The 21,314-nt window shown below is 33.0% G+C and overlaps 1 pseudogene; it reads right to left on the bottom strand.

Moving 5' to 3' along the window:
• Nucleotides 1-584: 584 nt before the first annotated feature.
• Nucleotides 585-21,314, bottom strand: part of LOC108911930 — a 33,914-nt pseudogene continuing 13,184 nt past the window's right edge.

The following is a 21,314-nucleotide window of genomic DNA, read 5'->3' on the forward strand; positions in this document are numbered from 1 at the left end:
TGCAGTTTCTGGTTTGTGTTAAAAAAGGAATAAAAAAGGCAAAAAAATAAATGAAGATCTATCCTCATTTATATAAAATATATTTTTTAAATTGTTTCAAGTTTTTACGAACAATTATGTGCTACTATATTTTTTAAGCGATGTATTTAATTTATGAATTTCAGTGCCAATGACCTCTGACATTGACCTAGTTTAGCTGAATTATACTACAGTCACTGTCACAGTTTAAACATAAACAGAATCCCATCATGTTCCGAACGCTTCCGAAAGGCAATGGAGATTAGCCAAATCTGTGCTGTTTACAAGAGTGTTCGTAAAGTGCCTTAGTCTGGTGTAATAAAGTGTATAATCTTATAAAGTTATTTATTTCAATATTTAGTGACGGTCGAATGAAATGGTGTGTTTTAATTTTCAAGTTTTTGTATATAAAAAAGTAGGTATTAAAAAAAAAACTTACATTACATGACATTATTCTCTTGAAGAGCAATAAACAAAATTGCAAATGTCTGTGATTAAGCGAATTTGATTTTGTATTCGATGCATACATTTTTTTGTTTCAGAGATTATATAATTACCGTGCCATCTAAAAATATGATGATAAAAACAATATTTTATGAAACAATGAACCACTTTACTGTCTACCGACTATAGTTATAGCCAATTAAAATGTTTTGGTTTCTAAGACATGCCAGTAATATGTTAAGACATGTCTCTAGCAATAATACAAATTTCAACGTATATTGAACCTATTAGATACAGACTTAATTACCTAGCAGATGATATTAATCCCTTCAATTTCTTAAATATTGCCTTTTTCTACTTCGCTATTCTTATATTTAAATGAACTTCTGTAAACATTACGCTCACATCTTGTCATATTTGTTGTCACTTTAAATTTACTGCACTGTAAGAAAATTACAGAATAACACCGTCACATTTAGGCGACATCAATAATTTCAACTTCAAAGACTACATTTTTATTTAAAATAGTTTGTATTTTTAGATAATCTTTTAATGCTTTTCATGTTCTCTATAAAATTGTCTTGGGACATGAATCTTCCTCATTTCTTACAGTACTATCGACTCTCATTTACATTGTTTTTGATACATCCTATATAGTGTTTTCTGCATTAAAACAATATCCATATTATTTAAGAAATGATGAGCTTCGCTACACTAAAAAAATATTAAATTTTTATTTTTGACTACTAATTGTCAATTTATGAAAGAGGGTCCTGGTTCATATATTGAGTTATATGGTGCACTTTACAGTAAAGTCAGAATTTCTTTAGAATTAGTTGCAATTGATTGTCTACCGCCATCATTATTTTTTTCTTTTTTTTTGTTTCAATTCTGAATATAAATGCACTTCTGCATCTGTGGGCTCAGAATACTCCCCTGCTAGAGTTGAACTTAACTTTTTTAAATCACTGTCAATAAACTGCATATTAAACTTTTCCTCCATTAATTTCAATATATTTCTAGGTTCGTTGACATGTAGATATTTTTCATCTTCATACGGCGGAGGAGGTATCTGCAAACTTAAATTTCCCAACTCTTCATATAAATGAGGTTCTTCATCTTGCTTATTATTGTTTTCGTAATTATTCATCGATAATAAACATTTCATATAATCTCTCTATCATTTCTGATGCTTCGTGATGGGTTTTTGGATCATCCAGTCTCTTTGACAGAATCTGAAGAAATTCAATAGTAAGTTCCTCAGGTATTTCTAATTTCACATTTTCATCTTCAGTATCTATTGAATTTTCTTTATCAGTTCTTTTTGGGTCAGTACTATACTGCATATTTCTAAAATATGTTTTTCTTTTCAACCATCTAATTCTCTTTATAATTAAAAGTACAAATGTTGAAATTATAATTATAAGAAATACTCCTACCATTAAAAATATTAATATAAACCAATCTGGATTTTCGGTGTCATTAGTTTGCAAAAAAAATGTATTAGTTTCATTGAAACTTTTTGTTTCGGTGTTATAAATTTTACAACTTGTTAAATTATTGCTTACTTTTTCCGTAAAATTAAGCATATTTATCATACCAATTTGAATTGAAAAACATTGAGATAAAAAATTGTTTATGAGACAAAAACTTGTATTCATGAGAACTTTAGCTTTCTGACTACTGTTTGTTATTTCCTCTAGCCAATCATAAATTGAACATTCACATGACTTGTTAAAAAAATTGTCGTCAAATACTAGTATTTTCTCGTCCAGTTCTGAAATATAATTTAATGCTGACTGATCAGTAATGTACATTTCATTTCCTCTGAAAGAAAACATCTCAATTTCTGAATTTAGTGGGGCTTCCATGAAATTAGCATATAAATGTATTATGATGTTGTCATCAAATGTAATTTTATTCCAGTTGCTAAAAATAAAACCTGATGTGTGAAAACTGACTATGTGGTTTCCTACAACTTCTACTTTAGCTACGGTAGTAACTACTGCCCTTGCTTCTATATCCATTATGCTAAAAAAATATAATGTTTATACATATGTCTCACAATGAAGTGCACAAATTTTAAGAGATTGTTCTCCAGCAATAAAAATAAACAAGTTTATCCGAAAACGCAGTGTTCCGAGATATCTTCAAATTTTTTGATAAAAATATATATATTTCTTTCATATTTTAAGAACGCATAATAACAGGTAATAAAATTTTGTTGGGTAATACCTACATGTGGTAGTACAAGACCTTGCTCGTAGATATGAGGGGCACTCCTTTTAGGCCAATCAATAGAGAATAAAATCAGTGATTTTGTGACAAAAATACTAGTAGCAAAAGCACTGTGCCATATAAAAGACAGTCTGTATGCTTACATGTTTCCTACTCCAATTTACCATTAATTAATTTTTTATAAACATTTTTATGCAAAAAACGCATTTTTTTAGTTTTTTGCTTATAAAACCTAAACTAACGAAGCAATCTGAATTCTATCGAAGAAGGAAGAGAACCCGGAAAAATTGGAAAATTTAGTTTTTTTAATTTTATTACTCCGCCATTTTTTAAGTTGTACAGCTGACCCTGTGCACAACAGTAGAGAATTATGTGTACCTTCTTAAGTAAGTTTTAGCACAATTCAATTTGAATTTATAGGTGCAATTTTTTGCAAAGTTTCTGGATGCGTGTGGTCTGTTTTTAATTTATCAGTCGGATTTTGAAAGCAGAAGTATAATACTACAAAACGTATATCTATTCTAATTTTCTGATAAAATGATGAGAAATAGGTGAAAAATTCCTCCAAACGTGCTCAAAAACGGCCGAGCGCGCATACACGGTCGAGCAGTGGAAGAAGGTCGGGAGATGTATAGTTTGATGTCAAAAAATGCAGGAACAAAACAAGGAATGTCCACAGGTTCCACATCATGGTGATTCCGTGTATTGGTAATATTTATTATGTTTCACCACTTACAATACTTCTAACTAACAATATTTAAAATTGTACACTTGCCCCTCATCTCCCGACCTCGACAGCGTGCACGCGCTCGATCGTTTTTGAGCATATTTGGAGGAATTTTTCACCTATTTTGCAACATTTTATCTGAAAATTAGAATATACGTTTATTATTACACTTCTACTTTTAAAATCCGGCTGAAAAATTAAAATTGGACCACCTACAACGCATCCAGATTTGCAAAATAGTTCGCCAAAAAATTCAAATTACAATAATTGTGCTAAAACTAATGGTCCGACAACGACTGCTTTGTGCACACTTCATATAATTCACTACTTTTGAGCACAGGGTCCGCTCTACAACCTAAAAAATGGCGGAGTAATGAATTTAAAAAAAAACTCTTCATTTTCCGATTTTTCCGAGTTTTCTTCGTTTTTAATTATCTGATAGGATCGATCGACCTCTCGTTTATTCGTATTTCGATTCTCTACAAATTGTTTCTTTATAGCATTCATACTGATGCTTCGTTAATTTAGGTTTTATAAGCAAAAAACTTGTTTTTTTTGCATAAAAATGTTTATAAAAAAGTAATTCATAGTAAATTGGAGTAGGAAACATAAGTACAAGTATATGTATATCTACAGACTGTCTTTTATATGATAGCATAGTCCGTTTGCTACTAGTATTTTTGTCACAAACAAAACCTCTATTGACTGGACTATTTCTGAACTTCTACGCTATGACTCTTTTTAAAAATATTATACATATACAGTAGAGGTAAAACATCCAGAGGCGTATTATGTGGCCAAAAAAAAAAGGGTTTTTTTGTTATATAAATGTAGGGTCTTATGACAGCCATTGTCCAACTATAGAGTGTCAAAAATTAAAAACAAATCAGTTTTTAATTCTTAATTTCTAAACCGCTTGAATAGTTTAACCAAATTCGGTGTGCATATCACAGTAGGTATGAAACAAAAAATTACTAGCTTTAGAAACTTACCAGTGGCGGGAGTGTGGATATCATTATTTGGCAAAAAAATATATATGTATTACAGTAATACTACAAATAAAATAGTTCATGATATGCATTGTATTGCCTTCACTATTTTCTTCTAGTTCTTGTTTCTTTCCATTTTTTTGTATTCCTAACCGATTAACAACAAAATTGATTTATTTGATCAAGTGCATTTTTACGATACTCATTACATTACTTAAAATAATAACAAAATAATTCAATAACAATGGAATTACTTTACTACGACTTATTATAACAAATGTTGAAAATGGACACCTTCAGCCAAAACACATGCTTCAGATCTTCTTGAAATTGCAGCTCGAACACGTGCAAAAATTCCAGGAGTAGCTTTTATCATATCACAACCAGCTATAATTTGTTGACGTAAGTGCTCCTCAGATTCCTGAACCTTGTAAATTAATGTCTTGAGATGTCCCCAAACAAAATATTAACAGGGTTCATATAGGATAATCTGGGTGGCCCTGGTTGACCGGGTTCTTGAGTGCCTCGAAAATTCACGAACGGTTAAACTAAAATATGGGGGAGTCCTGTCGTGCATAAATTACATTCTTTCTCTTAGCGTATGCGTGAGCATCGTCAAATAGTTCAGGTAAAACGTTTTCAAGAAAATGTCTGTAGGAGGCCCCGGTTAAACTTCTTAGTAAAAAGTAAAGCCCAACAAGAAAATTTCCAATAATACCCACCCATACATTAAAAAAAAACTGATGTTGAAATCGCGATTCCATTATGGCATGAGGGTTTTCATCAAACCAAACGTGTTTATTGTGGAGTTCATCATGGCATCTTTGGAACAATTAGCTTTGTCGTTAAACAATATGCCAGTGGCAAAGTCAACATTTTATTCAATTTTTTGCAAAATCCAGTGGCAAAATTGTAGGCGAGCAGGATAGTCTTGCGATAGTAAGGCTTGAACACTTTGTATGTGATACGGGTATAACTGTTTATGCTTCAGAATGGACCAAACTAATTTATGATTCACATTTAGATTTGCACCGATCTTCCTAATACTAGTATTTGGGTCTTCTTCAATTTCGTGTAGAATAGGCGTGTAGAATGGGTCCAACTCAAAGGTCTTCCAGGAATTGGACCTTTCTGAAATGAGCCTGACTCCGAAAGACGTCGAACAAACATTTCTGAATAATCTTGAATTTGGAGTTGGATGATTTGAAAACCTTTGCATATAAATTCGCCTAGCCTCAGTATCATTTCCATCAGCAAGGCCATAAATGTAAACCATATTGGCCATTTCAGCATTTCATACCAAATTCATAAGCCATTTTAAAAAATAAGCTTAATTTGACAATACATAATATTAAATAAGATGACGGCTTATTATTATTGTTTTGCATGCCCTCCCTAAGATATGTTTAAGTAATTTAAGTAAAAAAAGTGTAAAGAAATAAAAAGGGAAGATAATACAATGGCGCATATTATGATCTATTTTATTTATAACATTATACAGGGTGATATATATTTTTTCGGCAAATAATGATTGATGATACCCACACCTCCGGCTCCGCCACTGGTAAGTTCCTAAAGCTGGAAATTTTTTGTTTCATACATATTGTTATACTAAATATGCACACCGAATTTGGTTAAATTATCTCAAGCGGTTTAGGAATGAAAAATTAAAAACTGATTTTTTTTTTTATATTTTTGACACGCTGTAGCTGGACAATGGCTGTTCTAACTCTCATTTACTATACATTCCATAATTACTATAAAATGCAAATAACTTCCACTTTTACGTTGTTTTGATGTATTACACTTTGACGTTTCACTTTTTATCAAGGTCTACTGGATTCAATAATACTTTATCTCGAATGGTCCGAATGATTAAAGCACACTTATTTTTTATTCTTAATGAGGTTCCTAACTTTCTTAGACGTCGTTTTTCGAAATTCTTGTATAGACGACTTTCGACTTATTGTATTGTATGCAACTGCTTATAATTTTGTTTACATTTATATTTAATAATATGACTATATTTTTGTTATAAGTTAACCTATTCATTATTCAAATGATTTTGAAATCTGTATAGTTGAAAAAAAATATCTGCTTTTTTTTCAATTTTCCAACAACCTGTATCTCATCTAGGAAGCAGGCAAAAATATGAAGAACTCCTACTAATTTTAAGTGTTTTTCTGCTACACTCTGTACATATACATAATTTAAAGGCATATATCTCAAATCCATACGTTTTTGTATAATTATTTTGTTTATATTTTAAATTGCTGAGGAATATTTTCTTCAAGTTCATGCACTTCCTCGCGGAACACCCTATATACTAATTATACATATAAAGCACAAATTTAATGTGAAATTTTCAATACTTCCGCGACTATTGCATTCAGAGGTATACAGAGGTATTCTATCCCTTTTATTTTTTCCGCCTCTCTGTACATTCATATTTGTGTGGACAGCTTACAATCAAGATTTTCATGCTAAATTATTTAAACAATCGTTTAAATTATGTATTAAGAAAAAAAATCCTGTTGTAAAAGGTTCCAAATAAAATTTATTGGTTATCGCTTTATCTATGCTGTTTGTTGTTATTTCAAAAAGTATTAAAAATAAGAAATATTAACTACTCTACTACTCGATTTTTTTTTATTAAAATTTATTATATTCAATATCTTATTTATTTATGAAAACCCCATATATTAAAAATCGTTGTAAAGAGAATTTCCCTTTTTTTCTAATGCGTCAAAAATTCAATATGGCGTCCATAAGAAAAACAAGTTAACTACCGTTCAGCACATATTTTTAAGATACGTCAATACTGACAGCAAAAATCGATTCCTCACATCAATTAATATCAGACTAAATATTTTTGTCCAAAAATTTTGATAAACAAGTAAAATACGACTAAACTATTCGGAATTTTCTAAATTTAAAAACAAATCCGTGATCGCTATAAAATTCTGCACATTTTCGCCATTTTAACCATTTCTGTAACTCTTAAAATAAGAAAGATACTTGTATATAACAATTAAAAAGTTGTAAACCTGTATATACATATACATATACTGTGTCCCAAACTGATTGAGCAGAATTCATATCTTTTTCCAGTTCAGATTTAAAAAAATCACTGGAACGGGTCAATTACTGTTGGGATTATGGGTAGAACTAAAACACTTTAATAATTAAAAGATATTGTTGATTCACTTAGTCAGATACCACATCTATTCTGTGTCAAATCAGATTGAAAACTAAACTTATCTCTTAAGCTTCGTGCTACAATTAGTCCCCAAGCCAGCGACCTTTTTTCGAATTGATTACAAAAGTGATGAAAACGGTCTGGATCGCTTCGTTTTAACGAGTCTACCACGCTGTAAAATTTTTAGAATATGGGAAGGGCGCTTTTCCGCACTGCGAGTACTTAAACCTGTCGTTCTGGGCGGGTTCTCTTTTGTGATTACAACACTCAAATTTTTTATTTGAATTAAAAGAATATGTGTTAAATAAGAAGCAAATTGGGTTGTCCGACAAAATAGAGGGCGCAATTGTAGAGTCCGACATGGTTTTCCGATTACAAAAGACCCAATTTTCATTTTAACTTACTAGAAATTGACTAAAAACGTAGTCCATACCTTGTCCGACAAATTTCCAGGCGCTTTTTTCCAGTCCGACAACCGAAACATGTCGCTCATCGCAGGTTAAGTTTTCCGATTACAAAAGTGACAAATTTTATATTTTTGGCTTTAGAATAAAATAATAATTAAAAAACAATACTTGTCTGACAAAAAAAAACGACGCAAATTAATAAAATCTAATGCCTGATTTGGAGCCCAGCGCTCAGTCGTGTCCTAGCATTTGACGTGTACGCATCGCTGTGATTTCGATAATTAGACGTTTTATCATGGGCAAGTATATTGTAAAACATTGTATAAATAGAAGTGATCGAGTTGGTGAAGAGAGGCGAAAAGTTTCCTTCTTTAGGTAAATTAAAAAAAAGGAATATATAAAAGGTAAATATGTACGCCATTTTTCGGTTGACGTCACAAGTTTCCAGGGTTAGCTTTACAATTTTGTTCGCCCACATAGTGTAGTGATTAACGTGATATTGTTACTATAAAATAATGAATGAATTACTGTAAAATATTTTTAGTAATTATTTACTTTATGAGTCTCAAATTTTTATGAAATTTTACCAATTCCCGTCATTTCGAGATAAAACGAAGATGGGTGAAGGCTATTAAAAAACAGGACTGGAAACTAGCAAGTATATTATAGTATATATTGGCGGTTGCGTAACAAGTTCTCTAATAAAGCCAATAAAATGTGAAGACTGTGTAAATAGTTTAATGTCAAATACACAGTATTCGTACAGTCAATTTTTATCAAAGATCGTGGTTGTTTGACGTATCCATCTCGAGATGTAGTAATATGCCAAGAAACAGAAAAATTAATAAAAATTTTTAATAATGATGAAAGCAGAACACCTAGGCTACAGAAAAATAAAATTGTTTATCATGTATTAAAAAACTTTCTGAATGTGAACATATTTGAAAATTTGCATGAACATCAATTTGATAATTTGCCTAACAGTTGTAATCATTTAATAGAATTTGTAAGGGCTGAATGTGAAAAGTATATCGATGTACGAATAAATCATGAAGTCAAATTATTTAATTCGGTAAAATCTACGAAAAGGCAAATATTAAATAAATTAATGTTATTTAGAGGACAATAAATATATTTAAATTATATTGTAGTTTTATTTAATATGACACTAAAATATACTATTTTCTGAATTACAAACTTAAATTGAATATTTGTCATAAAATGCAATATAATGTTTAATATGTAATAAAATTAATCGTTTCTTTTTGTCGGACTAGCAATATGACCCACTATTTTTGTCGGACAATGTCATATTTTGATAAAGAAAGTACTATTTTAGCACTTGGTATTTGTGTCCGAAATTTTGTAATCGGAAAACCGAACCTGCGATGAGCGACATGTTCCGGTTGTCGGACTGGAAAAAAGCGCCTGAAAATTTGTCGGACAAGGTATGGACTACGTTTTTTAGGCAATTTTTGTAAGTTAAAATAAAAATTGGGTGTTTTGTAATCGGAAAACCATACCGCGCTAGAGCGACATCACATTTTCTTTTAATTCAAATAAAAAATTTGAGTGTTGTAATCACAAAAGGGAACCCACCCAGAACGACAGGTTTAAGTACTCGCAGTGCGGAAAAGCGCCCTTCCCATGTTCTAAAAATTTTACAGCGTGGTAGACTCGTTAAAACGAAACGATCCAGATCGTTTTCATGACTTTTGTAATCAGTTCGAAAAAAGGTCGCTGGCTTGGGGACTAAATATACCTCTGTATGTTTATAAGCATTTTTAATTTATGGGCAAGAGCCCTTGAATCTGAGAAATATAAAGACATTAAAAGTAAGTATAAGGATGGGAATGATTTGTATACGTAACTTGAGTATCCATGTTTGATAACATTATCAACATTTCTTTTTAATAGGACACTATATTTTATAGTATAAATAGATAGCCCTTCTAAAGAAGAATTCAGCGATATAGGGTTATACTTATTTTTTGACATGGTTGTCAAAAAAAAATGTAAAAAATTGTTTTTTATATCGTACTGACTAGTATTATTTCAATCATAATCTCTTATGTACTTAAAAAAAACGTACCTACTCTTTATTAATCTTTTATACTTACTTTAAAGCTTTTTTTTCTCAAAAAAAACACATCGATAAACACATAAAATTCACCAGAGTAGCGTAGGTATAACGTGAATCGTTTTAGAAATAATGCCATTGTGGTATTTCTTCCGGCTATATCGGAAAGCGCCATCTACTTGCATATTTAATGTTTTATCTATCGGAACATTAGTTAATAAGTTAACTACGTTATAACTCACTATTAAATGATATATTTCCCAATATATTTTCCCAAAAAATGTTTTGTTTCTTTATATACGATTTAATAAAAAAGACGAAGTTTTACTAAATTTGATTAATTTCTTACAAAGTTCAATAAGATAGGTTAAATACTGTTATATTTTGTTTAAATCGGGCTCAACTGACTGCATCCTGCATCTCCAACACCTTTCACGTCTAGCTGTTCTATGGGCACAAGTCCAATAGAACATGTATTGGATGTCGATTTGGTCGTTGACTTGAGTCCTCTTTTTGGATGATGTGGACATTACGAATCTTTCTAATAGTCCATGGGCCATATGGAAATGAGGTACCAAATGGGGGGACAAAGCGCCACTTTGGGGCTGTTAGTAGATACCATACTAAGCACAAAAAACGATGATAGACATCTGAAAAGGGCTGCGACGCAAAATGGCAGCCATTTCAAAATGGCGGATTAATTTTGCACCAAAAGTCCAATATCCCGCGTTAGAATGATCGGATTTTGTTCGAGTTTTTTTTAAATGAAAGGTTAACATCTGAGCGATAATTTTGATTATTTGTGATTTTTACGTATGTTGCATGTATGAGGCGTAAATTTGGGTTAATAATTTTTTTGGGTCATTAAAGCTGTATATTTTCTATCACAGTACTTTTAAATTGCCCGGAATCGTAAAATGACCTATTACAAGATTTATTTGCCATAATGATAGCTTTCGATTGGCCTTTGTTTCATCAAAATCGGCAAATTTGCCGCGGAGAAAACAAACAAAAAGTGAAAGTAAGAATGAATAAATATTTTGTACAGAGGTAGGATAAATTTATGAAACATGTTAAATCAACATATCAACGTATTCTTTATATTATTGCGTTTCGTTCTCGAATGGATCTGACCAGAATCTAGCTATTCATTCAAGGGTCTCACAGAACAAATAGAACTCTGGAAAAAAGAAAAAAGAATTAAAATTAGTCAACTTGTCTCTTATAGTCTTCCAATGAGTACGTGCATATAATATACCTTTATATTTCTTCATCGTCATCTGACTCAGATTCATCAGAAAATAATTCTAAATCCATATCTTCACATTCATCATTCATCTCCAGGTATCCGTTATCACAGGAAAATGAATGGCAGGACGTTGAGCACTTCAAGCGATTTTGTAAGCATGTACAAACTTCTTTAAGACACTGTTTTTTGCATTTACAATTCAATTGCTGAAGGATATTGTCCGGAATTGGTGCAATGGTCATCCATAGAACATCAATATTTCCATCACCATCTTCTATCCAGCCATGATTTATTGGACTAGAATCAATCACGTACTGATGGAGACATTGGCGCCAAAGTAAACTCTGAAAATTTGCCCGTTCTGCGTGTAACCGCAGGGTATTTTCACAAGGAGGCAGTTGAGATGACTCTATTCTTCTATTCTTCCTGATTTACTTCGAAACATGTCATAACGAAGTTGGTTTACTTTTTTATTTTCGATCCTCTTTGATACAATTGACATACAAATTCTTGTAACACTTCGAATACATCACTCTTCAATTCTATTTTCGAACCGAGAGAAGTAAAGGCGGCCATAAATTTTATATCTTTGGAGACAAGTTTCACTGGGGTAACTTTTCCTTTCCCCGCAAACGCACTTACAGTATCACATCCTGTGAAAGCATAAAGTCCCACAAGTGCGTCTACCATACTTTTGCCAAATGGCAAAATTTAGTTTCTCAACATCGATCATCTTATTCTGTTTTCTCAAATAAATTTTGGATGAAAATTTATCCGAAGCTTGAACGTACATGCACAAAACTAGTACGTCAGTGTCATCACAGATACATACGATTTTTTTGAAATTATGACTGGCATGCTTGATGTGGAGCATCATGCGAGTATCTGCTTCTTCTTGAGAATAATGCAGTTCAGAAATTTCTTCGAATCCAGTAGTGGAGAACTTAATGCACTGTTGTCCATACGTCACAAATAAAACTTTCGAAGGGTTAGTGCAAAAGACAGACCTGAATTTGTCTTCTTTCCAACTATCAACCAAATACGTTGTCAAATTATTTTTGAAATTTGAACTTCGAAGAAGACGACGCCAATTAACAATTTTGTGTCCCCCTCTTATTTTCTGGAATCGTATTCCGTCACTCTCGCCACGACGTTCCCTTTCCATCGTTTTAATCGATTTTTCCACATATACATCAAATACAACGTCGATTCTATGAAATTTACTCTCAGAAAAAAACTTTTTGAATAATTCGGTCGATAGTTCTTCGAAAGTTAAATTTTCTCCTCGGAATTTTTGGATTACACTCATACCATCGACTACACAAGAAGCTTCAGTTGGAAAATAATTTTCAAATGAAATATTTTTTTTAAATGAGTGGCTAAAGTAGCTTTAGCATTTTTTTAAATCGTACCGTCGATATTTGCGAGAGACCAAGGAAAAGGCCCGAGAGGATAAGAGAATATTTTCCGCATGTTTACATTTCGACTTTCCGCTATCAGTGTTATGTTGGCAAATAATTGTCGATCTGCTTTCAAAACAGTTCTTCTCCTTTTTTAGATGACCTGACTGTAGCATTAGAGAATGTGCGAACTTTCAACTTTTTTATAGGTTTGTAGAAGTCAGTCCCATTTTGAATTCGAGTTCGAAATTCCAAACACGCTTCTTCTCCCCTTTTCTTCGCATTCAAGAGGTCTTCTCTAATATTTATGGGCGCAATGACTCCACTCGGTAGATTCACAATCTCATCATGCCCACGCTCTTCGAAAGGATTAGTCCAACTGTTCTCTAATAATTCAACCACATTGTTAACGCACATTGTATCAGTTCGAGTTCGCCTAGGGGACAGGTCAGGGTGTTGCAATTGTTCTGAGTTCAGATGAGTCAGTTTACGTAATTCCGTTAGCGCAGCTGCACGAAATTCAGCCGTTAAATAATATCGGGAGACAGTTCCTCTTTTCAGGCTAAAGTTACTAGTACCTTTTGCTGTTTGAGTGTCTTTATTGACAGTCTCTTCTATGACTTGGTCAATGGGTATGCGACCAAATGGATTGGTATTCGACATCTGCACAGCGAAACCACCATTCAACAAATGTTCATGATAATTTCCATGTAAATTCGTGATTTGTGAAAAGTGAATCGACAAGTAGCGAGCGTAATTTATTTTATCAAGAGCAAAACACCAGGGTAACATATTCTCGAGGCAGTACAAATATAAATTCCAATCTCCTTCCCGGTTTGCTCGAAGTAGTCCTAACAAAATTTCTACAAGTTCAATATAGTACATCCAGTATGTACTTAATGGTCCATTCTTCAAGAATTCAACAAAATCTAAATAATACGCGTACACTTTGAGAAGAATTGGATGCTGAAGTAAATTTTTATACGATTCTGAATTAAAATTTTCAATGAGTGCTTCTTCCAGTGCATCTCTTTCAGCCAAATACAAAATTTTTTCCAAATTACTTTCACCATAGCCTCATACATCATTTTGTGCAATCGTACGCCGCGGTTATATTGACGTCCTTCAAGTACTTTCATAATTGATCCTTCAGCAATGGTTCCTGATTCAACGGCTAAATCACGAAGTCCGCTATCGCCAAAAAATTTACCAATAATGGATACCAGAACACCGATTGTATGGAAATTTCCCATGATAAGGATTATTGAGTCGTATACCTGTGGACGATTCCACAAAATTTCGCAAGCCTTTGCGAATAGAGCTTGATCCATGACCACAACAATTCCATCCAAACCTAATTTGGTTTTTATCAATAAACAATTTCTTAAAATTTCTTGAACAGAAGCCATATCTGTTGCTGGGAAATTGATGGTGGGTAGATAACCAATCTTAGCTTTCACTTCTAGATTTTCTCTCGCACATATATTGAAACCAGTCCATGATTTCACTTGCCTTCCACTCTTATCCATTACACGGCCTAATATCCACACAAAATTACTGAGTAAAGCTTTTTTGAAGGACTCATGACGACGAAGATTCAATGCATCACTTTCTACTAGTGAAGAAAACGCTGGTGGATTCTTTCTTGATACGTAAGTATACTCGGGTAAATGTTCATTAAAAGGTTCGATACTTCGTATTTTTGACCTAATAATATTGGACTCAGCTGAGCCGACTTGCGAACAAGATATAACTTCAGGCTGAATAATAATCCCATTGATTCGATGAGACGTCCCTGAACCTAACAATGTTTCCTTTAACCTATCAATGTTGTCGTAAGCCAACACTGTGGGTACTCCATGCTGTACAAACGATGGCAATGGAATCTGATGGTCACTGCCTGAAGTTTGTAGTTTTTCTAGGCATATAGCTGTATCTATTTCCAAGAGCTTTGAATAATTGCAAGCATGCCCCAATCGATTTAATATCTTGACCACTTCTACATTTCTAGTGAGGGTTTTGACTACCATTGATAATAACACGTGTTTACGAGTAGTAATTTTTCGCGGCATGACTCCTTGTATTATGTCCTGACCAAGTGACCAAATGAGGGTATTATTACACTCGGACGAATCATCATTTTTAGCAAATAGTACTTTTAGAAAAATATCCAATTCTGGAGGGATAATTACATCTGGATGGTCGGGATGAGGCCACTAAGATCTATGCTTCTTACTTTCTTACGTATATTTGTTGCTGCATTCACAATCGTTCCCTCATCATCAGTTGATTTTAATTTTGGACTTCTATTTGAAGTTTTACGTATTCATTCAAAAGAGTTTCGTAACTGAAATTGTCTGGGGTCACATAAACTCTATCATCTATGGTGAAAAATTGTAAAGATTCTCCAAATGCACGTTCTAGATCACGTTTCAAGTGTTTTTTGCCATTTTGTGCTCGGAAACTTCAGCAGGATCCAAAAAACTGAGAAATTTTTCTTGCAAAGAGACCAGATATACAACAGTGGGGTGAAAGAATATATCGTGTCGAATATATTGAAAAAGTTCTTCTCGAGCATTTTTTCTTGGATCACTGGGCGCTGCAAGTGGGATTGATGGTTTTTCCTTTTCAGTACGCGTGTAATTTTATAACAAGTCGGATGGTAATGCGCTCCCGCAGCGACTAGCTCGCGAGACGTAACTGCAGGAATTTTTGAATCTGCTTTCCTTTTCGCAATTTTTATAAGCGTCTCATCTACTCTCATTTCTCTAGCCTGTCTCAAAGGCTCACGACTATCACTTCCTTTTTAATACTTATTTGTTTATCACAAAAAATACAAACTCTCTCAAAAGTTCTCGAAGATTTTGGCTGAGATGTACCGTCCACTTTCCTTCTAAGGAAAGTTCGTGATGTCTTTCCTTCTCCTCCTACTTCCATATCATCATCAGAATCACTCGCAGCTGATGCTACAGCTTTTATAGACTCTAAGGTTTTTTTCAAAGTAAATGAAGAACGACAATTTCGATGATAAAACACTTTCGGCACTCCCTCATCATTTGGAAGATTTAAAATAGGTGCAAAGTTTCGAATACTAGCCGCGTCATATAATGTATTCCACGATTTTTCGTCTCTTACCTTACTCAATTTCTCCGCATCCGTTGAGGCAGTATTGCAAATAATACATACTACGGGTTCTTCACGCACCTCCTCCAATGTAACTCTTTTACTCTCGTCACCACTTTCAGACATAATGGAAACTAAAAGTTTCTTCAACTCAACACGTAAAGTCTCACTCAAAAAGTTTTCACACAAAACGCGCACGATTTCCTTTTCACAATTTCAACTCCAGTTATTCAACTTGCTCTCACTGATTACTCAAAAAAAATACATAAAAGATTCAATTCACGCAACAGCTCAATATTCGTTACACTTCACTCAACTTGATTTAATTATTCACGTATTTGTAGGTATTCGAACTCACAAAAATAAAATGTCATAAAATATCTGAACAATACGAAAGGTGACGCGCTTCTATCATAGTAAATCAAATAATGATTAATTGCACAGAATTCCACGCTTATGATTAACTACCAGTGCGGCGACGGTGGCATGTTACAACTTGTCCGCGTTTCAGCGCGCGTCGTGGTTACGTCGCGTCAGCGTTGCACAATAATAGATTACGAACATCATTGTAAAAATGCAACCACTTTTATTCGTTTTCTCCGCGGCAAATTTGCCGATTTTGATGAAACAAAGGCCAATCGAAAGCTATCATTATGGCAAATAAATTTTGTAATAGATCATTTTACGATTCCGGGCAATTTAAAAGTACTGTGATAGAAAATATACAGCTTTAATGACCCAAAAAAATTATTAACCCAAATGTACGCCTCATACATGCAACATACGTAAAAATCACAAATAATCAAAATTATAGCTCAGATGTTAACCTTTCATTTAAAAAAAAAAACTCGAACAAAATCCGATCATTCTAACGCGAGATATTGGACTTTCGGTGCAAAATTAATCCGCCATTTTGAAATAGCTGCCATTTTGCGTCGCTACCCTTTTCAGATGTCTATCATCGTTTTTTGTGCTTAGTATGGTATCTACTAACAGCCTCCAAAGTGGCGCTTTGTCCCCCTGAATAGTACCAAAAGTGGTCTTTTTTCAGTATGGCCCATGAACTATAACAATTTCAACTATAAAATGTTTTCATTTAAGTATTAAATATTTATCAATTCATTTAATCTTTGATATATTCGGAGTAGGTATCTATTGTATTTTTTTTTTACTCCACGAATTCCAATTTCGTAGGAAAATCGAGTAGGAATATCTTATTTAATTTGGCTATATCCGATGCCAAAATTATTTTCATGGTACTTTTGGGTAAAATGGCTTTCCAGCTCTAGTCCAGTTGGTAGAGGTTAGGCCTGTGTCAAACCTTGATAACCCGGAAATAACTACACAGACCTACTTTAAATGATGAGTACAATAACAGGCTGATTTGCTGACAAAGTATTTTATCAGGAAAAAGTTATTAACAATTTAATCGTGAAAATTTTTTTTTAGTAGTTTTCATTAAATAACTCAGCGGGATGACTTTGTACGAAAAAATTCTTATGACATGATTTTGTTCGTAATAAAAATAGCTACAAAATGGCGGTGGTCCGATTACGAAATTTGCAATAACAAAGCCGTGAGATTGAAAAAACGGTATAAAACGTCAATTTTTTTAAGTTGCTGTAAAAATGTCAATTATAAACAAAAAGTGATAAAACTTTCGAAAACTATAGTTCAATATATAAAGGCTTTTTTCGCGAGTGAAGTCGTATGTTGTAGTATGTGTAGTATGAGTGAATATTACGTTTTTGCGAGAATAGTCAGTCATTTAAACTACTATGTGACGTTACAAGTTTAGATCAAATGACTGAACTCTTCACCCTTCAGCTGAATATTCTGTTGGTATATTCAACTAGTATTGTCAGCCGGTAACTTAACCTTTTTCTTTTTGACATTTTGTTTGAATGAGGATAAAAATCGTTCAGCAAAATGATGGATTCTGATACGACTGTGGAAGTGGTCAGTTTAAATTTAAACTTTAGAGGCACATATGTTTTAGTAAACGTAGACGTTGAAACAGCAAATATTTTACTTAATGGTAAGATTAATTTTTTATATGGGACATATTTGCGATCCACTTTGCTTCAGGATTATCCTCTTTTTTTGTGACCTAGGCCAGAGATAATATTGGTGGAATCATTTGTAATTCAGGTCTTTTTCGTATGAATTACATAAAAAACCGAATATATGATATGATTCTCTAAACTTATAACATAAATAAGGAACATCATCATCCTTATTCCACAAAAATATCAAAAAATATAGAGACATGTCACAATTTCTGTTTTGTAGCCATTGACATAAATGATCAAATTCCATTCTCTTACGATAACGATTATGTCGAATATTCGCATATCTTGCAACATCAGAATCTACATACTTTTCACGCCTTTTAAATTTGCCACTTAAAAATATTCCAAAGAAAGCATTGATATATTCCTTCAGTTATATTTGAAGCAAATACATATATTATATAGTGTGATAACACCAATTCCCACAACACTAGATTACTGGAAGCAATAAAGGATGACAAATTATGGTTACTGGTTAGAAGTTAGAACCCATATGTCAAAGTCGTCAAAGTACATATGACATGCTGCACCACTGAATAGTGAATAGTGAATATATACATTTTCGCGATCTGTTCAGGTTAGACAAGGTTAGAAATAAGATTAAAAGAGATAGAAACAGTAACTACAAGTCAGACGTAGTCACCAATATTCACTCGCGAAAAAAAGCCTATATACAATAATGACGCTAAAGTCAAAAATCAGAAGAGCAAAACTTTTTGTTCTATAAAGTGTTATACATTCATCGGCATCTGAAATTCGAAACTCTGCCAAATTTGTTCGATATTGCTGACACTTAAAATTTGGTACACGCATAGTGTAAATATGCAGAAACCAAAGGCAATTTGCAAAATTCAAGTATCTTAATTTTTGCAGTTTTGGTAAGGTTTTATACGTCACCCTAGTTTTATACGTCACCGTATTTTTCATTTTTGGACGTATATTTATAAAATATTCCATTATATATTTTCATCGTTTAGATCCTGAGCTACTTAACATTTTGTGTCTGTTAGCCATACTCGTACATTATTCAACATATCAACATAAAACAAAAACGTACGTGTGGAGTAAACCTTCACGTATTTTTCGCTTTCTCCCTCCGATATTCTCTAAGGTATTAGTACTTCTGTGACGACGACGATCAAAACTCAAAATAAATATGAATATATCCGAGAGCTTTTTGCTCAAAGATCATTTAATTATCAAAATTGATTACTTTAAGGACACACGCAAGAGTACATAGCACATATCTTACCTGGAATGTTTTACTGTCAAATTTTCAATGCCAGCCATAATAGCTTCAGAATGAAGTTTAGAAATATTACATTTGCTAATCTTAAAGTCACAAATAAGCGTCCTTTCTGTAAAAGCTCTTTCATGAATGTATTTAAGGCTTGTGTTGATCATTGAGACTGATGATATTTCTGTGGCTTTGAAGGATTCACTGTATAAATCTCCAATTTTGCAATTACGAAATGTAACACTCGCTAGGGATGTCAAAAATACTTCTTTAGGTATATTTGGTATGTTAACATTATCAAATAGTATCTGAAATAAAACATTAAAAAAGCATTGTAGTTTGCGATGATAAATACCGGGTGATTCTCATAAATGTCCTCAGCCTCGTATCGCGGCAACGGAACGAGATATTTTGATTTTCAAAAAAAACAGATGATAGACCTCATCGATGGTTTCGTCAAGGAGTGCAAATTGTTTTTTTTTTCAGACGAAATTGGAGGTTGCGCTGACAAGGTTTATTCGATACTTTATTCGATTCTAAACAATTTTTGTCAAATAACTATTTTTCAAAAACTTAATAATTATTACTCTACATAATGGAACAATAATTATTTATATATAAATTTAACAGTTTTTTTAAGGAACAGTGAAATAAAACATGAAAACGTTAAACTACAAGTGTTTAAAAACATTTTCCATTTTCACTAATAAATATTTCACAGCGACGTCGTAGTTCCTGATCGCAAGAAGAAAGTAAAGAGCGAGGGTAATTCCCGCACAGCTAGCATAAAAGTCCACTATATCTTTTCTATTGGCTCAGTATACACCATATCTTTTAAAAAATTAGGAGGCGTTAGATCTGGCGCCCTTGCTGGTCTCTAATTGACCCGTTTGGACCGATCAATCTTCCAGGGTAGGATCTGTTCAAGTACTCTGTAACTACCTGTGCATTATGGCCAGGAGCACCATCTTGTTGCCACCACATATCGCGTCTTGTTGCCAACAGGAATTAATAAATTTAAAATATCGCATCAGTTAATTGTCCCTCAAAGAAAAGAGGGCCAGTGAGATATCCATCTAATATGCCACACTACACCTTTATTCCAAATTTACTTTGATTGCCAGTTTCTTTTGTCCATCTCGGATTATAGTCGGACCAATAATGACAGTTGTGCATATTGACGAGACCATTATTATGAAATCGACTTTAGTCAGTCCAATAAATTTTTTTAAGGATACTATTGTCCGCCTTTCGGGATCTTTGGGTCGTAAATGGTGAACAATATGTGCTCCGTATGGATGGAATTTGTTTCTGGACAGTATCCTATGACATGACGTAATTGATATGTTAGTTGCCTCTGAAATATTTCTAATTGAAGTTTGCGGATTATTTTCCACATGTTGTAAAACTTTCGCTGTTGCTAGATCATTTGTCACCGTATTTAAACGTTTACGTTTATTGATGTTAAAACTTCCATACTGCAAAAAATTTCTCTTTAACTTTAAAAATATTTTCTGATCTGGACACCTGCGATTAGGGAATCGTGCAGAATATAATCTCACTGGGTTCCTTATAGCTGTTTTACATTGACAATACAATTTATTGATCAATTAATTCATGAAGTCGCTTCATCAAGAAATTGGACAAGTGTAATGCAACAAATCTGTTGTCAAATAACTTCATGAATTTATTCATCAAGTTCTTGACGAATTAGAGCATGTTCTAATTTTCGTCAATTTCTTCCTGAAGTTCGGAAGTACCAACCCAACAGATTTCCAGCATCAGATCTGTAATGAGGTTATGCTATTGGAATATGTAAATAATCGTGTGGCGTCGCGTCGTGCTAATTTTGCATTGTTTTTACTGATTTGTTACTTACAAAAACTAATATTTATATAATATGTGTCTGAACGGTACCGCTGCTGTATCACTACAATTATGAGTGGAAAGGTGACATTTTTGAAATTTATTTGCTTCTTTGATTCATTGGTAGAACTGATTCATACGTCAAAAAACTTGACAAAGTCTGTAGCAGTGTAAAACCACACTGTTTACCAATAAATTCGTAAATTAATTCATGAAGAACTTCGTCAATTTATTCATCAATAAATTGTCAATGTAAAACAGCTAT

This window comes from Anoplophora glabripennis, unplaced genomic scaffold (genome assembly GCF_000390285.2).
Source record: "Anoplophora glabripennis isolate ALB-LARVAE unplaced genomic scaffold, Agla_2.0 scaffold866, whole genome shotgun sequence".
Lineage (NCBI taxonomy): Eukaryota > Metazoa > Arthropoda > Insecta > Coleoptera > Cerambycidae > Anoplophora > Anoplophora glabripennis.